The sequence below is a fragment of the Macaca nemestrina genome, chromosome 16 (genome assembly GCF_043159975.1).
Source record: "Macaca nemestrina isolate mMacNem1 chromosome 16, mMacNem.hap1, whole genome shotgun sequence".
NCBI classification, from domain to species: Eukaryota; Metazoa; Chordata; class Mammalia; order Primates; family Cercopithecidae; genus Macaca; species Macaca nemestrina.
In genome coordinates, this window is record NC_092140.1 from 19,016,623 (window position 1) to 19,029,021 (window position 12,399).

A 12,399-nucleotide genomic window follows, 5' to 3' on the forward strand; every position below is an offset into this window, starting at 1 on the left:
TCTTTTGTCTTTTCAGAGCAAGGATCTTACAAAGTGCTTCATAACACACACATTTGTGTGTGTGTGTGTGTGTGAATATGAACACACCAATGGCAGTCAGTAGTGGAACTACTTCTTTAACATGTTTTCACAAGAATTTCAGCTAAAGTCTCAGAAAAGTACCCGAAATATGGCTCCTTTTTATTTCTCAATATGTCCTCGAAATATAGAAGATCCAACTGGACCCATGTACATCTGTGGATGAAGATTTGGCAAGACCCTCTTTGTTTCATCTTGGCTGGGTTAGTGCTAGGATTTTTGTAAACCTGTCTAGAAAACTGTGTTTTCACCTCCATTTGGCTACACATTATTGCAGGGGAAGGGTAAATCAGATTTCTTGATGGTGATTGCTCTAGAAGGGTGGGGATGAAGGTGGGCTTGGTTTGGTAGACTTCTTTGTGTTTCCAAGAGGTCATGTAAGACTTGCTTTCCTTCTGGCAATGACTATTGGAAGACAGACTCCTTTCCTCTGAGAAGCAGTAACTGCTATTTCCCTATCCAGTACCACATTTCAAGGGGCTTCTCTTTGGGCAACAGTCATGAACCTTCCAGCATTCCCTAAAGGGAAGTAACTCTTTTTTGGCTGGATGTTTGAAATGGCTCCCTGGGTACTCACACGAGCAGACATTTTTCTCTGAGAACAAGTCGCTGTTTTCTGCTGAGTGAGGAAGTTGGAATGAGCTACCTCGTGTCACTACTTGAATCAGTAAGGCTGAGACTGACAAATGATTTGCCCCCGTCACTAGGATAGCACGTTGATGCTGTTGGCGAGACTTTTCTGGCATGGGGCATGCTGCAGAAATCAGCGTTGAGCGTATGTGTATTTGTGCCTGTTTTATAATTTGGCTCTTTTGGGACATATCATTGTATCAATAGAAAGGCTCATAGTGTGGGGAAATAATCTGCTAAGGGATTTGTTGCAACTTCTTCCTCATCGGATGTCTTTATCAAGTGCTGAGCAAAGCTGTGTCAGGTGTATTTTGGTGTTTGCAAGGGGGCTTTAGGCCTAATAGCCAAAGAAACAGGCCACACCAATAGACACCGGAATCCTTTATGAATCTCTGCATATATAAATCCTGAGTACCCTATTCAAAACAAGCTGGTGATGGGTTTTTTTGTCAGTTGCCATAAACTAATTCCAGCTGCAAGTGTGTGCAACTTATCCCCGTTTCTTCCTCTGTCACTCAGCTTACCACAGCAATGACAGTCACTGATTGTAGATGCACTTCAGGGGTGGTTTATGCATAGAGGTAGCAGCATAGTAAATGTTGCTTTAGGGAGGAGGAACTCATGATCATTAATGGCAAGGATAACAACAGTGGGTGTAAGGCAAAGTTGGAGTTTATCATATTTCCTAGTGAAAGAGGAAATAGTGCTTTATCACCAGCGCATCTGTCCTGTCAAAGACAAAGGGAATCCTTTGGACGGGAAAGTTAAATGGGTTGTCATCTTGGCCGCATCTCACCCCATGCATGGTTCCATTTATCTTTTCTCCTGACATTGTCTGTAACCTAAAGACTCTCATCCACAATAGAGACTTCAAATGGGTAGGGAGGAGAATTAAGAGCTTATCAGATATCTGATGATAGGCAACTTGGGTTTAGGCTTAGACGTTATAGGATCTCCATTTAGAAACATCAAAATGTTCATTTTGTGCCAGTTTGAAATGTGACTTTCAAAGATGACCCTAATCTTAGGGGAGTAGATAGTCTGTCTGACAGATGTGAATTTCACTAGACAGCCTGCTTTTGCTTCCCTGTGAGGAATTAAAGTAGATATGCTAAAAGGTTGTACCTCTTTCAAAGCCGATTCTCCCTGTAAGAAAGTGTTAAACCGCAGTTGGCGATGGAAATGGCTGATAAGGCGTCTAGTCGGTGCCACTGCCTCCGTGGGTGGCTGCTCTTTTGACTTATCTGAATTCGAAGTGAGCGGCTGTTTGTAACAAAGTCTTATGGACCAAATGTACATGGTCAGAAAGGTTTATAATATAACGAACACCCTTATCATCACTAGAATCTTTACAACAGCTTGGATGACTTTTTAATTGTGGCTTAATATAGTTAATTATGGTAACCCTTCCCCATTTTCCAGGATGATGAATTAATATTACAGATCATTAACGTTACTAAATTGGCATAATGATACAGTAGATTTAACGTCCCAGTTACGTTAAGACCTGCTTTATAATTTGGCTCCTTTGTTATTTGCCTTAAACAGGAGAAGCATGCAATGTGCTTGCCTCTTACAGTAGGCTGCATGTAACCACTTGTACTATTTTCCTTAATAAATTATTGATATAGAAAATCCCAAATGGAAGACTTCTTCATCTTCAGACTCCATATGAAGCCAACATTTTCTTTCTAATATCCACTTCATCAGTAATAAAAGTTAGAAAGCTCTGGCTCTTCAGCCAGGTTTTATAATTAGACAAGACCGTATTTTACATCTGCAAAATACTCATGCTTAGTGGGAAAAAAATGAGAAACGCGATATGTTCCATTCTGTTGCAATGGTTATACCATTTTAATCTCTTAAGTTCAATATATATCCTCTAGCAGGCTATACTTCTAGGATTTCATTTTTAGATCCTTAAGGCTGCATATATCTGTCAAACTGACATAATGAATTTAAAGTGCTAATGCCTAGAAGACCAGAAAAACATTGAAATATATCCTTGGTTGATTAAATTACCACCTCCAGCTACTTTACATCCTCATGTCCAAATAGATTTTCTTTTTACTTACCAAGTGCTGGATCTGGAAGATGTGGAAGATGTAATTTTATGGTAAAAACATGCACATGTCTTTAGACAAGAGCATTTTATTTAAGCATCTTTTTAAAGTCTGTACAGTACTTCTGTGATAGGACTTTCCATTTGATTATGGTCCTTTCAATTATGCTCAACCTGCAGGTTAACCTTAGGATCTAACATGTACCTTACAAGTGTATACTTAGAATGAGATTTATGTTAAAAATCTGGGTACTAATATTCAAATGTTTGTGATAACAATATTTAAAATATGTCAACTTGTTTTGTAAAAATAAAAAGGCAATGATGAATCCTAATCTTCATGTTAAAAGTTATTTGTTCAGGAACTGCTTAGATCGACAGACTGGCAACTCAAGGCAGTAAAAATGACTGAGAGGCATTCCTTGCTCCCAAATGGGGTTGCCTGGTCATCTAACTAGTCTGTCACAAAAGGGAGACCTGGTGGAAAACCTTATCCCTGCCAGTAAAAGTAGCAGTCAAAATAATCCTAAAATAAAAACGCTATGGACCCGAGTGGGGAGAAAATACTGGTTTTCCATTCAACTTTTACTTCTGGAATTTAGGGTAGAATCAAAGCTGAAAGATAATCATGTCTTTCTATATGCCTGTATTCACAGACCTACACTGCCTTAAATAACTCAACACAGCTATGCACACTGTCACGTAGTCTAATTCATACACATGTACAAACACACACATGTATACTCAAGCAAACCATTACAAAACTCATATATACACATTGTAGTATCAGTAATCACTCCCTCACCATATTTAACAGGAAAAGTAACAGCAAACTGAGCAGCAGTTTTGGGGGCTCATTCTCTATTGGAAGATGACTCATTATAAGTATCAACTACACGACACCCTGTCCTGACCATGAGCCACTGGAAGGACCAATTCTGACCCATTGGTATGTTCACTGTCCACACCAGTCTGAACTTGACTAAGGATGGAAGAGAATGGTTCTGCCATTTTAAGGTTAAGTTTCTAGAACCTTGTAGTGCCAACACACAATGCAAAGACAGTGAGTATCAGTGGTTAGATATCAGGGTACTGTGATGTCTGGGGTGAAACTAAAGACCACGATGAATGTGAAATAAAGTGACAAGTATCAGAGGAAACGGGGGAAGGTACTGAAAGCAAGAGAGCAGATTTGTAGTGCTTTCAAATGAAACGTTATAATCCCTTTGACAATCCTGTTGACTATGAGCTATAGCACTAGGAGTACAACACAGAAAAAAAGATACATTGGGGGATAAACAGCTTCTTATAAGGTAAAACTGAATGGCCAAAATAGATTAATAAGGAGACACAATGGAGAGAAAAAAAGAAATGAGTCAGTGGCAATATAAGAAAAAGGTAAAAGTGAACAGAGGACAGAAAGGCAGGAAAGAAAAAAAATGTAAATGAGTGAGACAAAAAAGCCAAAAGACGAAAAAGAAAAAGAGAACAAGAGGGGGAAAGAAGTAATATTTTCCTTGATAAAAATGCACAAAAGGGAAGATGAACTTTGTTCTTTTTCTCTTTCTACTCTCCTCTCTTTTTCTGCTTTTCGCCTCGCAGCACGCCAGCCTAAGCTGAGAGCTGTAATGTCATTAAATTGCAAATGCTTTTTCATTTCCGACACACACTGTTTACTTATCTGGCAAAAACATATGTTGGAAGGAATCCGTTAAATTCTGCCCATTGCCTTGGGTAAAAGTGCAATGGAAACGGCCTCACCGAGCGTCCTCTTTCTTCTTCTTTAGCACTCCCCTTATCTACAAGACGGCTTCGCAGAAAACTGGCTAGTTCAATGAAAAATGAAGATACAGCGGGAGATTAGGGAAGAACACTGAGCACAAAATTCCTGGAGAGAGGGTCACTCCATTGCAAATGATTTCACTCCTCTAGATCTGCATAAATTACTATTTTTAAGGCATCTCCAAAGTCTGTATATTTTTCTCACTCTGTCAAACATTTAATTTCACGCCCCGTGTTCTGAATATGCTAAAATGCATATCTCTGATGCACCTTTAAGCCAGAAAAACGAATGCAAAATTGAAGATAAAATGATGTGATTTGCACTACAAGCCTATTACTTGAGGTATTTACATATAGTTTACCTCTGCAGTTCTGAGGATGATTTATTTAAAAAAATCTGGATTAAGCTCATATAAATATGTATAAATCTTTGTTTAGAAAATAGATTTTGCAGCTGTTGTGTCAAAAAAGTTCTTTAAGATTCTGTGAAGAATTTTCCTTTTAGCACGCTTTAAGAGGGGAAAAAAGGGGGACAGAATTTGACATTCTGCTTGGCGGGGAGAAAAAAGCCTATTCCACCATTCGGCAGTTATAAAGATTCCTTTTATTGCCCTTCTTTGCCCAAAGCAGCTGGTTCCTCCTTGCTCTTTTATTATACTCATTTCATTTTCTTCCCCCGCCCCCCCCCCCCCCCCGTGCTTTTTGCTTGGGACCAAATAATAGTGTCCTGGATTACAAAGCTCAAATTAAATATCAGTGTTTAATGATTGAAACAATCGGGAGTTTCTGAGACGTGCCCCCAGTTCCTCCTCTCCGTTTTCCAAACAGACTGCTTTCCGCTGCTTCCCACACAGAGCCTCTGCACTGACACCAAGCCTTGGAACTGCTGAAGGAGCCGACTTCTGGACACTGATTTGAAAATGATTATTAACGTAGGGCAAGCAAGACATCTGATCCGCTGGAGAAGCCATTCTAAAAACACTGGAGTTCTGTTTAAACAATCTCCACATGTGCATTTCAACCCCTGTCTCATTTTTTTTTAATCTAGAGTTTTGCCTCTTTGTCTGAAAAAAAAAAAAAAAAAGCTTCATTTAGTCCGGCCTCTCACATCCTCCCTGATCCCCATCCCTCTGTAATTATTATGGGGGAATTACTCTTTGCTATTTTCTTGTTAGGCTTTGGGTTTAGGAGCATTTAGATAACAAAGTTGGCTAATTCAGGACTGAACACACGTTGGACTCTGCAAATATACCGCCCGCTACATGATAAGGGCAGGACCCAGCTTCTGGGCTGCACCTGCCATGATGCTGTGGGAACAGCTGCTTCTGGAAGCAGGTAGTGGGAACAGCTATTACTTCAAAGCCCACATTAATCCTTTCGCAATTAAAACAAGAAAGGGATGTTTACAGGCATTTGATCGCTTTAGGTGGAGATATGAGTTTGCTTACAAAGATTGAATTCCAGTTCTGGTGTGCTGTGCCTGCTTAAAGTTGACTAATGACGATTTAAAATAATGAAACTGCAGTCATTTTCAAAAGTTAAGAGTCATTCTTTTTGCACAAAATGGCTTAACGATCCCCCCTAGTGGTCTGATTCCTGTTACTGTGATTTGTGAATACTCTCCTTTCCAAAACTGCCCTCTTGGTTTGTTTATAGGTTCATAGCAAAGAAACTGCAGATAAAACCAAAGTCAGATCATTTAGAATCGAACTAAGCTTCCACTAAATTCCTCCTTTTTGCTCCTAGACAGTGGTTATTGCTCTTGGAGCAATCAGACTAAAGCTTCCCACAGAGCCAGCTTTATATCTTGAGGGTTTTCTTAAAACTGATGAATAAACTCAGGTTTCCCACGTTCACACTTTCATCGCTGGCAGCAGTGAAGAGCGGGGTGTAAGGCACTCTATCATTTCAATATTGCTGGTGGTAGATTGGAGTTTCTGAAGGGAAAATAAGTAAATCATAGAAATGGTCTATGTCTTGTTAAGGTTTGGCCCAAACTGGATTACTTCAATCCTTTAGGATAGAATTATCTTTAAATGATTGAAAAACCCTATATGTTTTTCAAGTGTAACCTCCATGAAAATGCCTGGTCATCGTTGCCACGCCAGTGTTTAATCCTTTTTCTTTGCTCTGCATACAAAGGGCGGCCCATCCATTTCCTTCAGTGTTTACAGGTGAGATGAACTCTCTTCTGCTGCCTTCAAGGCCCCTGTGGACACCCAAGGGAGGCTGTAACTGAGCTGAAGTCATCTGAATATTTTAAGCTAAGAACATGGAGACAGGGAGAGATTTCCAAATCCAAAGGCTAACTTCCTTTCCTTTGACCGTGTTCCCAGTCACATGCCTCTTCTGGAGTATGTAGATTTGGAATCTAGCACTTCCATTCATCATGGAAGAGGCTATACAGTTTTCCCCCTTAATAGCTCACATGGAAACAGTATCAAGATTTCTTACATTACTGGAATATTAGAGAAGAATATTAGATATGTACTAAATGTGCATCTACAAAAAATAGTGCAAAATAATCCTAAAACCCTAAATCCTGACTCGCAAGAAGCTTAGGACGTTAGGGAAAAGTAACATCAAAATGAATCCATTGCCAACCTCTGCACTTCAGCCTTGAAAACTTGCAGACCTTTCAGTCCTGTTTTCTTCCACATATTTAGACTATTTCCTTCAAAATCACTTGGACATGACTTCATTTCCTTCCTTTCAGTTTCTGCAGTCTCCATCCTGGTCCACAAAATCATCATTTCTTGCTACAAATATCTCTAGGAGCCCTAGTACCTACTTTTATTTATGTATTAATTAATCTTAAATCCAGTGGCAAGAAATTTTTCCCTAACCATGCAACTTTTCCTCTTGAAATCTGCTCTAGTTTCCAATTACATAATCATGCAACTTTATCTCCTTAGCTTTTAGGACCCATAAAATGACCAGCCTTTTCAATCAATCTGTTAGTAATGTAATTGTCATTTCCTCTATCTGCTAGCTTTCCTTTCCCACCCTAGTTAAACCTGTTTGTACTTCCTTGAACCACCACTTAGGATTTTGCACATACTCAGACCTCTCCTGCGTAGGCAGATCAACCCTGAAGCTAACAAATCTTAAGCTTCAGGGCCTTGCTTGCACCGGCTAAGACCTTATGCCTAACTTTGCATTGTTTTCTTAAAGAGGACCCTTATATAAATTGTATAAGCTTCACTTCCCACAAAATCAAGATCTACTCCAGCCTTTCTCCTTTATTATTTCACCTAGCTGTGGACATCTACCCAGTTCAGAATGTTCTTGGGATATACACACATGCCTGTTCATTCTCTCTCTCTCTCTCTCAGAACTATGTATTGCACTTGTGTGTGTGTGTGTTATCAGTTTTAGAAGCCTGAGGGTTTTCCTCCCTCCAATTGTGCTACCTTTCCCATTAGATGATATCATAAGCCATTCTAAAATAGGGACTATTTCTTATTTATATTCTGTAAGAGTACTGAGTATACTCTTATAGAATATAAGAGCATTGGTTTAATATTTTAACATATTGAACAAACATGTTTACCAATTGCTTCTTGAGGAAGCTTGAAAAGTGTTTACTTATAAGTGTCTATATTAAAAATTATTAGAGGCTAAACCTGTAATTTCACAATAGCAAGATCATTCAAATAGAAATCAAAACAAACATTCATAGAACATGTTCATTGCTGTATCTTTAACCCTAGCATGGGCGGGTAATAAATACTTTTTGAGGCCACATGCAGTGATTCACGCCTGTTATTCCAGCATTTTGGGAGGCCGAGGTGGGAAGATTGCTTGAGCCCAGGAGTTTGAGACATGCCTGGCCAACAAGGTGAAATCCCATCTCCACTAAAAAAAATAGAAAAATTAGCAGGGCATGGTGGCAGATGCCTATAATCCCAGCTACCTGGGAGGCTGAGGCAGGAGAATCGCTTGAACCTGGGAGGCAGAGGTTACAGTGAGCCCAGATGACGCCACTGCACTCCAGCCTGGGCGACAGAGTGAGACTTCTTCTTGAAAGACAACCAACCAACCAACCAAACAAACAAACTTTTTGAATAAATTATACATAAGTCAGGACTTGGAGTGAGAACAGAGACTTTCTCATTGGTTTATGTAACTGAAAGCCAGGGGCTTTCACTGGCTCCTGGCACAGCTGGATCCAGAAATCAGTCTCTTCCCCCATTTGGTGCTTCTTTCTTCTGCATTGAATTCACTCTTAGGCAGGTCTATTTCATGCAGTTGCATGATGACCTTCAGCACCTCTAAGCATACATCCTATTGGTTCAGAAGCCACAGAATAAAAAATCAAAACGAAACTTTCCCAGAGTTTCCAACAAAAGTTGCAAAATTGAGTCTCATTGGGCAGACCTTAGGCACAACCTAAGTCATGTGTCCCTGCTGACCTGTGCTTAGAATAGACATGCACCTTTGGGGAGGGGGAGGGGAGTGAACCCCATCGAGACTATGGATTGAGAGAGTGGTTAGAGGTGATTCTCTAAAGGGAAATTGAGGTGCTGTTACCAAAAGAAGAGAACAGATGCTGGGTAGGCAAAAATGACCATACCTGCCTCTTGGCCCTCATGTAGTTTTTGATCTAGTTGGAGAGGAAAAGACAAACACCTGAAAAACTAAATAACAATATAAATAGATATGTAATAGCTATGTAAGTACTATTGCACAACAAACAAATGATGTACTCACGTGTGAGTAGGAATGAGATCATCCTGAAGAAGTGCTTAAAAACGAATTCTAAAAGGCACCTATATAAAGTATCTTTGTCATTCTAGGCCACTTCCATTTCTTTACAGAAAAATATGACAAATACTTACAAAGCAACAAAAAATCTATAAATTGATGGTTGGGGTATAATTTGGTAGAACCACTGTAGAAAATAGTTGGGGATTATCTTGTAAGGTTGAATATATGTGTCCTCTGTGACCCAGTGGCCCCACCCCTTAGTGTATGTCTTAGAGAATTGCTTTCATACGTGTACAAGAATATCCAGCATCTTTATCATCAGCACCGAACACAGTCACAAGCCAGAGATTCTGCCAGACATGCACAGCTGTGTCTTCAGCCACTGTGTTCTATGCATTGGCAACAGTATATACAGCATCCTTCACACTAAACTCCTTTTGAAAATCTTCCTCACCCACTTCTTTTCACTGCTCCTAGCTTGCTATTCAATAAAGTGTTTTTATATTTACTCCTCATTCACCTAAGCATACCCTGGTTTCATGGCTGAATTAATGAAGTCACATATGGGGGAACGTACATGGCACAGACATTATTTCTGAGAATTTCAGTTGGAGAATGAGATTATTTGTCAAGGAACAACAAAATCTTGCAGTCATCCTCCAGTCTAGCCTCCCTGCAGTCAGCACAAGCTACTGGTAAAAAATGTTTGTGAAACGAACAAACAAACAAACAAAAATGTCCCTGGTGACTCATACCTTTCTGTAATCATACTAGTGGACTGGTAAGAAATTCACTCCTTGAAAACAGCAAGGATGCAAGTATTTTACTATCACAGCAAGTTTACATTTATGCATGCCTGCTGCATTAACACATCCCAGCACATTTGTTCTGTCCTTGGCCTTCTTAATCCCATAAAGGCTGTCTCATCAGCTGTAGTCAGTCTTTTTCTGGGGCAATAAAATTGAAACAGTGATGTTTCATCAGCATTATAGACTTGTTCAGCATCAGGTTTTCATCAGTGATGACCCTGGCAAACCCAACAATGAATTTCTTATTTTTATTTATTTATTATTATTTATTATTTTTTATTTATTTCTCACTCTGTCATCCAGGCTGGAGTACAGTGACATGAATACAGCTCACTGCACCCTCAGCCCTCTGGGCTCAGGTGATCCTCCCAACACAGCCTTCCAGTTAGCTAAGAAGATGGGTGCATGCCACCATGCCCAGCTGATTTTTTAAAATTAATTTTTGCAGAGACAGGTTCTTGCCATGTTGCCTAGGCTGGTCTTGAACTCCTAGGCTCAAGCAATCTTCCCACCTTGGTCTCCCAAAGTTCTGGAATTACAGGCCTCCCAAAGTTCTGGAGTCTGGAGCCACAATACCCAGCCCATGCATCATTGAATATATTTGCTGCTTCATCAGCAGCAGATGATTTATCACCATAAATATTTAAACATTTAATGCTGTCTTTTCTTAAATATCTGCAACCAGCCTGTTGAATATTCACAAATCCCTTCAATTTTCAGTTCATCATGATAGATGTTTGCTTGTTTCATGATCAGCATACCAGTAAGTGGCATGTGTCTACCATTATGCTGACAGATCCACACTTTCAATACACCATCAAGATCTTCATTTTTAGTTTTATGCAGCATTTCTTGATTTTTCAATTTCTTGTCATCACTTTCAACATAGAACTTTCAACAGTTCATCCTTCTGTTTCTTCAGGTCCTATATGGTAGTCATTCCAATATCATACTCTGCTGTAAGATGCTGCTCACTTACACAGCTGTCCAGTTTCTCCAACATCTTGACAGTCTATGCTACAGATAAACATAAATGCATTTTCTTATCACTGTCACCCAGAGGGACATCTGCAGGCCTTTTTTTTTTTAGCACTTTCAACAATATCTTTACACTGTAGAGCAGAGAACAAGTTAAAAAACAGGCCGGCCATGGTGGCTCACACCTGTAATCCCAGCACTTTGGGAGGCCAAGGAGGGCAGATCACCTGAGGTCAGGAGTTCAAGATCAGCCTGACCAACATGGAGAATCTCATCTCTACTAAAAATAAAAAATCAGCTGGGCATCATGGTACATGCCGCTAATCCCAGCTACTCAGGAGGCTGAGGCAGGAGAATCGCTTGAACCCAGGAGGCAGAGGTTGTGGTGAGCTGAGATAGCGCCATTGCACTCCAGCCTGGGCAACAAGAATGAAACTCTGCCTTGAAAAAAATAAAATAAAATAAAATAAAACAAAACAAAAACAGAGTAAGTGATGCCCATAGGTCTTGGCCCCTTGTGGGGTATCATGGGGAACTGCCAGTGGAGCATCCATTCTGCACATATACCATTTTATTACCCTTTGTGGGTGTGTTTGCATGGGGGAATTTCAGTGTGCGTTAAAAAGGTACATCACAGCTGAAAGAGGGTGGGAGGGTCTTTTTCCCTTGGGGACACTGAATAAATTCTATGTGTGGCCTTTGTTTTGACTGCAACCTGTCACATGAGGCCCAGTGTGGAATTTTTTACTTGCGGTGTCACATTGGCACACAAAAGGTTTTGGATTTTGGAGCATTTGGGATTTGGGGTTTTTGGATTAGGGATGCTCAACTTGTAGTATATTCACACAATAAAATACTATACAGTGGTGAAAAATGAAAGAACTACAGAGACACACAACAACAAAATGTATCTTGAAAACCTGACTGAAGAAGTCACATCCAGTATAACAGCATTTTCACAAAGCTCAAAACCATGAAAAATGAAACAATATGTTGTGTAGGGGTATTATTGTCTCTGTATAAAGTATTACACAATAAAAGGTTTTAAGTGCCTTCAGTCATAGCTTCCGGAGTCAAAAAAAGTAAAAAGAAAAAAGAAAAAAATCCATAAACTCTTATATTTGTGCTTCCTGAAAAATCTGTTTATGGATTATTTTCTTTGAAAGGAAAAAATCCTCTCAGTTTCTGTTAGCCATTTAATATATTTTTTAAAAAATGATTGCAGAGAATTTTTATCTATAATAGTAGACAGAGTAGAACAGCAAAGTCCCATGTATTTATCAACTAGCTCTAGCAGATATTAACCCTTGGTAGTTCTTCCCCATCTACACCTCCGTCGACTATCCCTAC